Raw genomic sequence first — 15,547 nt, 5'->3', positions numbered from 1 at the left:
AAAACAAACAAAAGGTTATTTCATTGTAGAAATTTTAGCAAGGAAAAAAATGATTTCACTATACTATCTTGAGTTGAGAATGAACTTATATTGATTGCTGGTGGATAGAAACTTAAGGTCCCTCCATGAAACTGCGCCCTTGTCTTTTTCCCCCAAGCATGTTGAATACTTATCTCGAGACCTCAGTATCCATATGAATACCAAGAGATAGAAACTTCTGGCCCCTACATGGGATGGTGGCCTTATCTTTCCTTTTTACTCAATGTAAGCTAAATACTTATTTCCATACCTAAGTAACCATATCTTGGTCTGAAACAATTATCTTTTTACTGAGAAAACTATCTTTATTTGTAATAGTCTAATTTGTTATTTAGAAAAAAAAAATCAAAAGTGCAAAATTTGCTGAAAAAATATATTAAAAGCTAATTGTTGTTCCACTATTAGTTTCATAATGTCATGCATTTTCTGAACTCATTATAAAGAAAACAACTAAACCATTTTACATCTTAATAATTCTACCAAAAATACACCAACATTGTTATCATCTTTGATGATGCAATGATTGTTTCTTTTGTCCATCTTACAAATATAATTGAGTCTCTATCTTAATTAAATAGGTGGAAAAACTAAACTATACATGTAGTAATAGTATATATTTAAAAATCTTATTGAAGAACTAAAGAATATATCTAAATTTAATCCTCCAATATATTTTCCATTAAGTGAGCATAACAATGCCCTTTATTAGAGGTCAATTATGTTAAACTAACCAGAAGAGACAAGAATGAAAACCAATTGAAAGTCCACGGGGCATAGCTCACCTTGAAGATATTATATTAAACAAATTTCTAGAAAAACATAGGGTTAACAAATTTCTAGATATATCTATACTAATAACTTTTGAGAAATATTTTGGACTAACCACCTAACAACTAACTACCATATTATCTCAGTGAATAGGAAATATTATTTTTTAACAGTTATGTTTAAAGGCAAATAAAAAATAGAAACATTAATCATGAACATAAATAGAAGCAGTCACACACATAAGAACACCAAGAATTACCTTGGGAAAACTCCCACTTTGGGGAAAAACCCAGCACAATAGAATTCCATTAGATTTAGCCAAACCCCTGACCAAGCCTACTGCGGAGCCTTGCTCAACTCTTGGTCCCGTACAATGACTGGGGAGACCCTCCTCAACCCTTGGCCCTTCACACTGGCTAGGGAGGCCCTGCTCAACCCTTGACACCTTGGTGCTTGGCATACTTACAATGGAGGCAAATAAGCTTATTTATAGGATTCATTCCAGCCAAATACAACTCGCATAAAACCATGGGTCACAAAACCATGTTCCCAAAACCATTAGTTATACATTTTCATTCCCGAGTCAAGGTTAATACTAACATTAATAATCATGAATGATCTCAAGTGTCACTCATCAAAACTGAAAATGCCTAAGTGTTGGCTTTGAAACCCAAAAATTATTCTTCCCAATGGTTTGGTGAATATATCTACTAGTTGATTCCTAGATCCACAAAATTTAAGAGATATGTTGCCATTGTTGACAATCTTGTGAATGAAGTGATAGTGAGTGCCAATGTGCTTGCATTTCTTATGAAACACATATTTTTGTTAGACCAAGAATAAACTGAGAGGCAAGGGAGTGAATCAATGTAATGACCAACTTATCATTTCAAAACTTTTCATCAATAAATAATTATGCAATAATGTACCATAACAATAAATGAAAACATGCATCAAAAAGTCTTCATCACATCAATACAAGAGGAGACAAGCTTTTATGTGGAAACCCTTGTGAGAGAAATCACAAATTATTTTTCCCCTTTACAGACATGACTTTGTCATTCCCATCCTTCCATTCATTGGTGACAACATATGCAACTATATTTTTCGTCATCTTTGCCCAAGCTAGTTTTATCTCAAGTGCCTTCTTACCTTCAATCAATTCATTCACTTTTCGCTGATTTTCACGCACAATATTGACAGCAACGTCGTTGAAAGTACAACCTCCTCTAGTTCACGAATTGTTCGACATAGATTCTCTCACCATCACAGGATCTCCTTTTCCTTCAAGTGGGGAAATGTTACACTTTCAAAATGAACTGCGTCGAATTGAATACCAAAGCTCTACAGTAGTTTCCAGGCCTACTACCAATCTAATTTCCCACGCTTGTACTACACATTGAACTCAGAACCTACCTTCGACCACATATTTTCAAGTGACACCGTTTCTTGTGGTCGTATAGACATTGTGGCCTAATTATCACAAATTGACCCTACACTCATTGATCGTGAACATATTAGATAAACGTTAATCTCTTCCTCAGAACTCGATGTTTTTCTGAAGAAAATTTAGAAATATGCATTCCTTTTTTAACAAGTACTTGGTTTCTCTATTATTATTCTTGCTCGATATTTTTCTTACACCACTGCAAACATCAATTTCTAACTGCATTTTTATATACCATATCTAACCAAATATTTGTTGATCCAACATTTTAACACGCACATCTAAACAGATCAATGTTGATCCAATATCTTCATACATAGATCTATCCTTATTTTATGTAGATTTGTCCAAAACTAAATTGTACATAATAGATCTGGCCAATATAAAGCTTTACATAGCAACGTCAAAACCATAGAAAACACAAATCATTACACCTTCTCTGATACCCCTATTATGTTTAAAGGCAAATAAAAAATAGAAACATTAATCATGAATAGAAACAAAAGCAATCACACACACAAGTACACTAAGAATTACCCTGGGAAAACCCCAAATTTGAGGAAAAACCCGGCTTAATAGAATTCTATTAGATTTATCCAAACCCCTGACCAAGCCTGTCCGAGAGCCTGCTCAACACTTGGTCCCATACACTGACCGGGGAGACCCTGCTCAACCCTTGGCCCCTCACACTAGATAGGGAGAGCCTGCTCAATCCTTGGAACCTTGGTGCTTGACACACTTACAATGGAGACAAATAAGCCTATTTATAGTCTTCATTCCAACCAAATACAACTTACATAAAACTACGACTTACAAAACCATATGCCCGAAACCATTAGCTATACATTGTCATTCCCGAGTCAAGGTTAATCCTAACATTAACAATCATGAATGATCTCAAGTGTCACTCATCAAAACTAAAAATGCCTAAGTGTTGTCTTTGAAATCCAAAAACGATTCTTCCCAATCGTTTGGTGAATATATCTACTAGCTGATTTCTAGATCCACAAAATTTAAGAGAATGTTGGCATTATGACACAGATTTCGCACTATGTCATACGTTTTGTCCTTGATGGCAACTCTCTCAGATGGCAGATCACTGTTTAGGCTCTCAGAATGAAAGAAAAATAGGTATACACAGGTTCCCTTTGACGAAGTCGCGTATACACGCGGACTTGCCGATCAAAAGTCGCGTATGCGTATGCACGCACTTTCATGGATGAAAAAGCGCGTACATATGGGAAAAATTATTTGTGGTCCATGGTATTTAGTCCTTGGTATTTGGACCTATGGTTTTGGACCATGGTATCTCGTCTGAAGTGTTGAACCCAGGTATTTGGTCCAAGGTATTGATTCTTTATGGTTTTGGACCATGGTATTGTGTAAGGCCTAAGAATATAAAAAGGGAAGGAGATCTTTAGGCAAAGGTATCGACTCAAGCATTGAATATCTTATGAAGAACTAGATCTAGAATACAGGTCATTGGGTTATGGTGCATAGCTGGATCTAAATCAAGGAGGAACCTAAGCGCAAGAAGAAGGATAAGTACTATTGATGAATCAAGATCTTAAGGCTTGAATAGTAGTATCTTTGAGTGATTTTGATCTGTTATTTTTGGCGCATGACTTGATCTATAAATCTGATAATCTGGGTATAACTGATGTCTGAATAAGTGAAAAGGATAAATTATCTTTTATAGATCTATACGCAGGTTCAGTGAAGCAAAGGCGCGTATACACACTGGTTCTGTAAATCAAAATAGCGTATACGCTGGTTGGCCTTAATTCATAAGCGTATGTACGCAAGTTGTACACATTGAAGTAGCGTACGTCTCTTGAAATATGTTTTAGCTACTTCTGTTTATTGCTGCAGTGTTCTGGGTTCAAAATTGGTGTCTGGTTACTGTTACTATTTTCTGGGTACAACATTCAGAGAAGTGACTATTTGATTCAGTTTTGTTTGGTGCAAAGGAGATTGGTTGATGCAGATATACTTGATGTTTGATTGATGGATCCAGTCTGAAAATTTATGAAACGTGGTCCCTAGAAGAAAAGAGAAGGTTGTAGCCTTCTGTAGGTCAGCACCTACATACTAGTACCTCAGCTAGTACAAGAGCTAAGGGGGTTGTATCTCCCTTCTAGAAGAAGTTGGAGAATGAGAGAAGGTTGTAGCCTTTTGCAGGTAGCAGCGTGCATACTGGTATAAGACTGCACCAGTATAGAATCATTGTAAAAAGAAGTTTCTAATTAAAAGAAGATAGAGACGAATTGCAATAGGTGGTTTTCACCCACATTGGGTTTCCACCTTATATCTTTGTGTCCATGTGTGTGATGATCTATTCTGTTTTACTGCTCCTGTTTACTGTTCTTATGATTAATGAAGTCCTGATGCACTGATTAAAGATCAACAGTTAATGAATCCTAAGCTTTCTGATATACACTGGTTTATTTAGACACAGTAGCGTATATACACAGTTTCTCATAGCTGAAGTAGCGTATACAAATTTGATTATGGAATGAAAAATAATTGATTTGATAATACTGATTCACCTCCCCCTCTCAGTGTTATTTCCAACAATTGGTATCAGAGCAGGTCCTTCAGAAGAAGCTTGATCACTTGAAGGAAGATCTATCATCATGAGCAACTACGAAAAGGAGGCATCTATCAGGCCACCAATCTTTGATGGAAGCAACTTCGTCTATTGGAAGGTAAGAATCACAGCCTATCTTCAATCTCTTGGTACAAAAGTTTGGGGTATCGTGGAAACAGGATACACATTTCCTTCAGCAACTCCTACAGATACGGCTGGTAAGAAGTAGTATGAAACAAATGCAAAGGTTGTCAATACTCTATTAGGGAGTTTATCTCAATCAAGTTTTTTCAAGGTTATGCAGCTCAAAACCGCAAAAGAAATATGGGACAAGATCATTCTGAGCTATGAAGGAGATGATAAGGTAAAACGTGCAAAACTACAAACTCTCAGAATTCAATATGCAAATCTCAGAATACACAATGATGAAAGTGTGGCTAATTTGTTTTACATATAGATGAGATTGTTAATTGTATGAAAAACTTGGGTGAAGAGATAAAATAAGTTACTTTGGTTGAAAAGGTTCTAAGATATTTGTCTTCTAAGTTTGAATCAAAAGTTTCGGCCATAAAATAAAAGCACAATCTTCAAAGCATTACCATGTCACAGCTGCACGAAATTCTAACTGCTTTCGAAATGAGAAAAGGGGGAACATCAGACATGAGAGATTCTGCATTCAAAGCCTCAGGAAAAGGAGAATACAATGAGTGAGGACATATGTCAGAAGGAGAGGAAGAATGAAACTTTTTCAAGAACCTTCAACGGGGTTCTGGAAGATTCATAGGTAAGCTACATTTTAAATGCTTTGCTTGTGGAAGAGTCGGTCACTATGTAGCCAAGTGTCCACATAAATATAAGCTTGACAAAGGTAAGGAACCAGTTAGATGGAACAGAAAACAGAATGTAAGTAAGAAGAGTTATTATACACATGAAGACAATGATGGATTTTCAAATAGTGATGAATATGAACAAGGTAATGATTATAGACTTTTGATGGCTTTTGAAGATGATGATTTCTTGGATGCTATAGATGAAGAAGGTCTTTATGAAGAAATTTCTAAACTTAAAATTTGTTTAGAAGAAAAGAATATGATTATAGATACTCTGACATTCCAACTTTCTAAAAGGGAAAAACACAATGAAAAGTTAGAATGTGAAATTGTGGGACTTAGAAAAGATATTGCGAAAACAAAAGCTCTTAATCTTAGATTTGCTAAAGGATCTGAAACTTTAGATGAGATTATCAAAGTGTAGTGTTCTCCTCTAATCAAGACAGGTCTTGGGTATACTGAAGAAGCATCTCAAGCACAGAAGCCATCTACCTCCAAAAGTTATCTTGAAGCAGCAAGGAGAAGTGAACAGGTTGACAATCGACAACAAAGGCACAATGTAGATCACCAGGTAAATCAGGGACAATTTACTTCAAGAATGAACAAAGATCACCAAGTAAATCAAGGGAAATCTACTTCAAGGATGAACAGAAGCTATAATCAACCGCAGGTAAATCACTCTCAATTTTCCTCAAGAACGAATGGCTATGGAAATTACAATCACCTGGACGGAAGGTTTGATAATTGCAAGAATTTCTTCAATGGCCAATGTTTCTCTTGTCATAACTTTGGACACAAAGCAGCTCAATGTGTTGCCTACAAGAACATCATGAACAGATAAGCATGAAATCAAAGGAGTGTGACTGGAATCATGAAAAGAACCTACAATAAATTTTCTGCTCTTGAAAAAGAAATAGAATGTTATATTTGTACAACTTCGGTCATGGAGATTCTAAAGGTAGGAGTAGTTTTCGGCAAATAAATCAGAAAGAACAAGCTTCATTGAGTCCCAAAACATGGAGGAAGAAAGAACCACAACCAGAAAGATGTGGTATAGCCTTATATGCGGAAGGACAGGAAAATCAGTGGTACATCGACAGTGGTTGCTCAAAACATATGACAGGTGATAAAGAAAAACTTCAGTCATATAGTGCCTTTGAAAAGGAAAGGAAGGTCTCATTTGGAAATGACACCCCTGCATTCATAAAAGGTAAAGGTTCTATTATTTTAAAAGAAAAAGTCAAAGCTGGAAATGTTATGTATGTTGATGGCTTAAAACATAATCTATTGAGAAATAGTCAAATGTGTGATCAAGGAAATGAGGTAATATTTCGATCAGATGGATGTATTGTTAGTGAGCTTGATACAGGAGAAATAGTGATCAAAGGAATAAGAACTCCAAATAATTTATACATACTCAAGGGAGGACAACAACAATGCTATCTAAGCAAGAATGATGAACACTGGCTATGGCACAGAAGATTGGGGCATCTAAGCTTCTCTCAGATAAGGAAAGCATGCAAATATCAGGCGGTTCGTGATCTCCCTGACATCAGAATTCCTAACAATACAATATTCAAATCATGTCAGTTTGGCAAACAAACCAGAACTAATTTCCCTGAGAAGGAAGGATCAGCTAGTAGGCCACTTGAACTTGTCCATACTAATGTATGTGGTCCAACTAGGAAGAGGTCACCTCGAGGAGAAGAATACTTCATATTGTTCATTGACAACTTTTCAAGGATGTGTTGGATAGGACTTCTGAAGCATAAAGATGAAGCTTTCGAAAAGTTCAAATCATTCAAAGCCTTGGTTGAAAACAAATCAGATTGCAGAATCAAATGCCTCAAGTCTGATAGAGGAAGGGAATTTACCTTGGATGAATTTTTCGATTTTTGTGAAGAACATGGAATGAGAAGGGAATTCTCTACTACAAGGACTCCTCAGCAAAATGGAGTAGTGGAAAGGATGAACAGAATGGTTCAACAAATGGCTTGTGCTATACTTGATGAGTTTGGAACTCCTGCAACCTTCTGGGTTGAAGCTGCATTTGTTGCGGTTACTATTCTCAACAAGACAAACGTCCGGGTGAACAACACTCAAACTCCTCATGAACTTTGGTATGGAAGACTCCCATGGTTAAATACTTCAAAATTTTTGGAAGAAAATGTTACATCAAAAGTACTGATGGAAACCTTGGCAAGTTTGAACCCAGAGAAGATGAAGGCATTCTCCTTGGTTACTCTCCCCACAGCAAAGGATATAAGTGTTACAATAAAATACTTGGAAAATTTATTAAAAGTATTGATGTAGTGATTGATGAAGAAGGAAACATTCCTAGGCAGGTAAAATCCGAAGATTTCAAAGATGGTGGGGACTATCCTTCAACATCAAATCGGACTTATGATGAAGAAGAAACCCATGAGGCACTAGAAGAACAGATAAGGATAGAAGAAAAGACTCCATCCAGGTATGTTCAGAAGAATCATCCAGAAACTCAAATTTAGGGGCAGAAAGAGGTGGGTGTACAAATAAGAAGAACTATTTCAGAAGCTTCAAGCTATCTAGCATTGCTCTCCTCCACTGAACCACAAAATGTAAGAGAAACATGCAAAGATGAATGCTGGGTCAAGGCCATGAATGAAGAACTTGAGCAGATTGAAAAGAATAACACTTGGGAGTTGGTTCCTAGACCAAACGATAAGAATGTCATAGGGACAAAATGGATATTTAAAAACAAGCTGAATGAAAATGGAGATGTTATTAGAAACAAGGCCATACTTGTTTGTAAAGGGTATGCTCAACAAGAAGGAATAGACTTTGAAGAAACTTTTGCACCGGTTGCTAGACTTGAAGCCATAAGAATGTTCCTTGCTCTTTCTAGCTTTGAGAAGTTCAAAGTTTTTCAAATGGATGTGAAATTTGCCTTTTTAAATGGAGACTTGGAAGAAGAAGTGTATATTGAGTAACTAGATGGATTCATCCTTGGAAATGATCCAAAACTTGTGTGCAGACTTAAGAAGGCACTCTATGGTCTTAAACAAGCTCCAAGGGCTTGGTATTATCGTCTGGACAAATACCTCCATCAACAAGGTTTTTCAAAAGGATCAGCAGATAGCAATCTATATGTAAAAATTGATAATGATAAATTGCTAATACTTGTCGTGTATGTTGATGATATCATCTTTGGTAGCAATGAAGAAGCCATGAGTCAAAACTTTGCTTTAGTGATGCAGAAAGAATTTGAAATGTCCTTGCTTGGTGAGCTAACATATTTTCTTGGTTTACAAGTCCAACAAAATAAATATGGTATCTTTTTATCACAAACCAAGTACCTCAAGGAGATCTTGAAGAAATATGGCATGGAAGATTCGAAACTAGTATGTACCCCTATGGTAACAGGATGCAGCCTCAGCGCAAATGATGATTCAGTAGTAGTTCATCAACCAACCTATAGATCCATGATTGGTAGTCTGCTCTATATGACTAGTACCTGACCAGACATCATGCATGTAGTGGGAATAGTTGGAAGATTCCAGGCAAATCCAAAAGAATCACACCTTCAGGCAGTTAAAAGAATTTTCAAATATCTTCAAGGGACACAAAGCTATGGCCTATGGTATCCTAGAGATACAGATCTCACACTTCATGCATATACGGATGCAGATTGGGCAGGAAGTGTGGATGACAGAAAAAGCACTAGTGGTGGTGCATTCTTTATGGGTTCCAGATTAGTATCTTGGTTCAGCAAGAAACAAAGCTCAATTTCTTTATCTACAACTAAAGCAGAATATGTGACTGGTGCATCTTGCTGCACACAACTCCTTTGGATGATGCAAATTTTGCAAGATTTTCAAATCACTTGTACTCCACCTATCTCCATTTTATGTGATAATACAAGTGCAATCAGTATTTCAAAAAATCCAGTCATGCATTCAAAGGCCAAGCACATACCTATCAAATATCATTTTCTCCAAGAACAAGTGCTTGAACAAAAGTTCAAATTGGAGTATGTTCCCTCCAAGGAACAGTTGCTGATATACTCACCAAACCACTGCCCAGGGAGACATTTGAATACCTCAGGCAGAAGCTGGGAGTAGTTGATGCATCATCTTGCTGTTGAAACTTGTCTGGTTCAGAGAAAAGTGTTTGTACACGAGTTTAATGAGGAGAATCCGCGTACATACACTGATTTATGTGGATACAATCACGTATATGTTGGTTTGAAGACAAATAGTGGGTGAGGCTCAGGATGAAAGGAGTCTGATATGGGTTTGACAGAGACCATCTGGCACAAGTTTAGGGGGAGCATATATATTCTTCTAATAATGCATTGTTGGCATTATCCTAGAAGATCTTGGTTCAAGTTCACAGTGTTTTGGTTTCAGGGGGAACAGGTGCAGAAGGAGATCATGGTTGCTAGTCTGAATGATGATTGACAGATGCTGCTGATGATAGTTGTTAATAATTGTCATAGTCTAGTTGTAAATATTTCATCTCTATGTCATGTATTTCTTTTCTTATCAAGGTCATGTAACGGCCTACTTTGGTTTCCCCACTATGCCTGGGATGGATAATGTAATGTTGTTTTATCTTGTGTAAACTTTTGGTGTATCCCCACTTGGTTGGGAGATGGATGTATGTATGAGTCTTTAGTGGTAGGAAGGTCATTTATGATGTATAAAGTTATGTATCTTCTTGTAGAACATCTTCTTGCGGACCTTGCTTATAGTCAGGGGGAGCATGGATAGCACAACAGAGCAGAGATTTCAGCATGAACTCAGGGGGAGCATAACCCTTTGCCCTTGATGTCAAAGGGGGAGAATGACTTTGAGTGACTTGGGGTTGCCATCAAGTCCAAACGGGGAGATTGTTGGCATTATGTCATTGGTGTTGTCCTTGATGGCAACTCACTCTGATGGCAGATCACTATTCAGGCTCTCAGAATGAAAGAAAAAGAGGTATACGTAGGTTCCCTTTGACGAAGTCGCGTATACACGCGGACTTGCCGATCAAAAGTCGCGTATGCGTATACACGCACTTTCATGGACGAAAAAGCGTGTACGTGTGGGAAAACTTATTTGTGGTCCATGGTATTTAGTCCTTGTTATTTTGACCTATGGTTTTGGACCATGGTATCTCGTCTGAAGTGTTGAACCCAAGTATTTGGTCCAAGGTATTGATTCTTTATGGTTTTGGACCATGGTATTGTGTAAGGACTAAGACTATAAAAAGGGAAGGAGATCTTTAGGCAAAGGTATCAACTCAAGCATTGAATATCTTATGAAGAACTAGATTTGGAATACAGGTCATTTGGTTATGGTGCATAGCTGGATCTAAATCAAGGAGGAACCTAAGCGCAAGAAGAAGGATAAGTACTATTGATGAATCAAGATCTTAAGGCTTGAATAGTAGTATCTTTGAGTGATTTTGATCTGTTATTTTTGGCGCATGACTTGATCTATAAATCGATAATCTGGGTATAACTGATGTCTGAATAAGTGAAAAGGATAAATTATCTTTTATAGATCTGTACGCAGGTTCAACGAAGCAAAGGTGCGTATACACGCTGGTTCTGTAAATCAAAATAGCGTATACGCTGGTTGGCCCTAATTCAGAAGCGTATGCATGCAGGTTGTACACATTGAAATAGCGTACGTCTCTTGAAATATGTTTTAGCTACTTCTGTTTATTGGTGCAGTGTTTTGGGTTCAAAATTGGTGTCTGGTTACTGTTACTATTTTTTGGGTATAACATTCAGAGAAGTGACTATTTGATTCAGTTTTTTTTGGTGCAAAGGAGATTGGTTGATGTAGATATACTTGATGTTTGATTGATGGATCCAGTCTGAAAATTTATGAAACGTGGTCCCTAGAAGAAAAGAGAAGGTTGTAGCCTTCTGTAGGTCAACACCTACGTACTAGTACCTCAGCTAGTACAAGAGCTAAGGGGGTTGTATCTCCCTTCTAGAAGAAGTTGGAGAATGAGAGAAGGTTGTAGCCTTTTGCAGGTAGCAGCGTGCATACTGGTATAAGACTGCACCAGTATAGAATCATTGTAAAAAGAAGTTTCTAATTAAAAGAAGATAGAGACGAATTGCAATAGGTGGTTTTCACCCACATTGGGTTTCCACCTTATATCTTTGTGTCCATGTGTGTGATGATCTGTTCTGTTTTACTGCTCCTGTTTACTGTTCTTATGATTAATGAAGTCCTGATGCACTGATTAAAGATCAACAATTAATGAATCCCAGGCTTTCTGATATATGTTGTTTTATTTAGACACAGTAGCGTATATACGTAGTTTCTCATAGTTGAAGTAGCATATACAAATCTGATTGTGAAATGAAAAATAATTGATTTGATAATACTGATTCACCCCCCCCCCTCTCAGTATTATTTCCAACAGAGAAATGTTGCCATTGTTGACAATCTTGTGAATGAAGTGATAGTGAGTGTTAATGTGCTTTCATTTCTTGTGAAACACATGGTTTTGTTAGACTAAAGATCAAACTGAGAGGCAAGGGAGTGAATCAATGTAACGACCAACTTATCATTTCAAAACATTTCATCAATAAATAATCATGTAATAGTGTACTATAACAATTTTGTATCATAACAATAAATGAAACCATGCATCAAGAAGCATTCATCACAACAACACAAGAGGAGACAAACTTTTATGTGGAAACCATTGTGGGAGAAAACCACAAATTCTTTTTCTTCTTCTTCTTGAATTCATTTACATAAATTTTCAAGAACTGACCTACTGGAGGCACCCACCCCTAACATGTGCAAGAAACTACTTGCAATAGGATACAACTTGATTGGGGCACTAACGTCAAAAAATGTGCAAGCACACATGAAATAAGCTATAACCTGATTGAGGCACCAACTTCGGTGGAGACACCCACCTCCTTCAACTAGTGTGGACCACTTTTCAAAATATTTCACACTGAATCCACAAGCTTAAATATCTACAAAATCAATTTCCCATCTCTTCATATGTCATATGACCTTCTAACATTCTTATATATCCAATAATCGTGACCTCCCTATGCTCAACAAATATTTGTGTCATATGACCTTTTAACATTCTTATATATCCAATAATCATGATCTCCCTATGCTCAACAAATATTTATGGCTTCCATTTATCAACTTGCAAAAGAATCCATCCGAAACCCAGTTATTAAAAATCAATTTGCACTAAATTTGACCCATAAAATATTAGAAAACTGAACTTTTTGATAGGATGCCTCCTTTTGGCACGTGTTCTATAGAATCGCAGAGTTTGGCAGTTGTGCTAGAAAATGGAAATCATCATTTGGTTAAATGTTCGACAATTTTTCATATTGTTGGAGTAAATAAAATAAAAAATAATCCTCCTTTTATCGAGTTTTGAACCCTCGACCTCATGTGGGATAAATTTTCATCCAACCAAATATGCTGCTGAGATCCTTGTTTTAGACTCTGAATACTATGGCTATTAAACATCACCACTAATGCCCTTGCTTCACGTTAGGGGTGCTTGACCAACAAGAGCACTTTAGGGCTTCCATGTTAGAGCCAAAACATTGCCACAATACAACCAATAAGAGAGCTTCAGAGCTTCCACATCATAGCCAAAACATTTCCATGACACAACCAATCAGAGAGATTCAGAGTTTCGACATTAGAGCCAAAACATTACCATAACAAAACTAATCAAAGAGCTTTACAGCTTCCACGTCAAAGCCAAAACGATGCTATGACACAACAAATCAGAGAGCTTCAAAGCTTCTACATTAGAGCCAAAATTATGCCACGACACAACCAATCAAAGATATTCATAGCTTCCATGTTAGAGCTAAAATGTTACCATGACTTAGCCAATCAAAGAGCTTAAGATATTCCATGTTAGAGCCAAACTGTTTCCATGACACAACCAATTAGAGAGCTTTAGAGCTTCGACGCCAGAGTACAAACCCAAACAATTGTTTGCCTATATAATAAGAGAGTTATGAAAGGGCCACACTCATACAATCGAACTAAATATAATATGAAGGGTTTTGACATTGTTACCTTCTGAAATACACTACCTTAGCCTCACCATGAAGGTCACACCCTCACTTATTCCTTGCAGTCTCACAAAATGCTTGAAGGTTTGATTTTGATTGTAGCTCTTGGTTGAATATATATATACATGTTAGATGTGGACTAGGACTATGGTGAGCTAGCCTATGGGACCGACATATGACCTTTGAAAAAACCAAAAACTAATAGATCTTATTCCTTCCTTTTTTTTGGCGATCCAACCATGCCATAAGACCCGGGGGCTAAGGGTCATTAGTAAACCATATGCTGACATCACTATGATGTCATGCTTGCCACATGGCTCATTTTAAGTGGGTGACGTTTCATCAAAATTCATGCCTATTGGCTAACGAAAAGATCCATATTGGATTGCCATGTGGCATCATGACATGATGCCACATCATGCACCATGCCATCCTCAACAACCATGTCAATAAGTATTTCCATGCCATACTAGAGGCCACATGTCACTACTACCATGTGTCCATATACGATTCATAATTGCCACATCATCAATGAGAGAGGGGTCCACATGGCACTTGACAAAGGGGTCAACCAAGTCCTTTCCACTTGTTGCAATGATACTAGGCCAACATAGATTGGCGGCCCCTTTATTAAATTGTGAACATGTTGACATGACATCCATCATATATTAGAATTTCAATGACCAGATTCTATAGAAAGTGCTTGAGCTTTAATTGGTTAAATAATGTGCATGTTTATGTGACATCCACTGTAGATTTCACCACATGATCGTAGATCTACCCAGAAGATGCTCTAGCTTTAATGGGTTAAACAATGTGCATGTTTATGCAACATCTACTGCAAGTTTCACTACAGGACCATAAATCCACATAGAATATACTCGTTGATGAATTATGCATTTTTCAACAAATTTGGTGTTTTTGGTCCTCTTACAACTGCTAACTTCAAATGATCATAAATTCTCATATGACAAGAGTTTTTCCAAGTATGATATAATGTTGGAAAGGCTTCAGAGAGGAATATTTGACCAAACCAATCATAGACTTATTAGGACATCATAACTTTAACAAAAAATCAATAAACTTCAAACCTTTTTTATTTCACTTGATGAGGGCATGTAAGAGATCTAATTATCATATGTTTCCTTTGAGACATTGTTTCTTCCTTAGGCATCCCCTTTTACATCAAAAAAACTTGTTGTCATCAATGAAAACATTATGTGCAATAATATACCCCTTTTCATTGATGGCAACACCACCAAACTTGATGGTCATTGATGGAAATGGACCAAAATCCCCTTGACATGATACTGGGGACTCCCCTTGACTAGCATCCTTCTTTCTCTCCTTCAATATGTGTTGTGTCCTTCTCTTGCTTCAATGTATTTAAAGACTATGTCTACATTCTCTCCCCCTTTAAACTCAATGTAAAAGGGACATGGTTTCATACCAATGCTTCCATGATTGCGTGTGGGCCTGATCCTATTGTAAATGGAGTCTTCCCTTGATACTATGCTTCCTTTCTGCATAAGCTCTTCATCTGTAAGTGCCTGCCAATGCTCACCCACTATTCCCGAATTTTCCTATTCACTTGACGAAGTCTCCCCTTGAGACCATGCTTCTGTTATTTATTTTTCACTAGAGAATTTTTGAGGTCTAAAATGTGCCTCCTAAGGAATATTATAAAATAATAAAATAAGATTAGGTTACATCATCAAATTTTAGAGGGAAAAAAAGAAAAAATACATATTCAATTTATCTCCCTACAGTTTTAATCAAATTTCAAGCGGGATCACTTGTTAGATGTGAAATTT

This window comes from Pinus tabuliformis, chromosome 4_2 (assembly GCF_031772625.1).
Source record: "Pinus tabuliformis cultivar Carrire ecotype Pingquan chromosome 4_2, CPIR1, whole genome shotgun sequence".
Lineage (NCBI taxonomy): Eukaryota > Viridiplantae > Streptophyta > Pinopsida > Pinales > Pinaceae > Pinus > Pinus tabuliformis.
The sequence above is the reverse complement of the archived record's forward strand: the minus strand, read 5'-3'. Positions refer to the sequence as shown.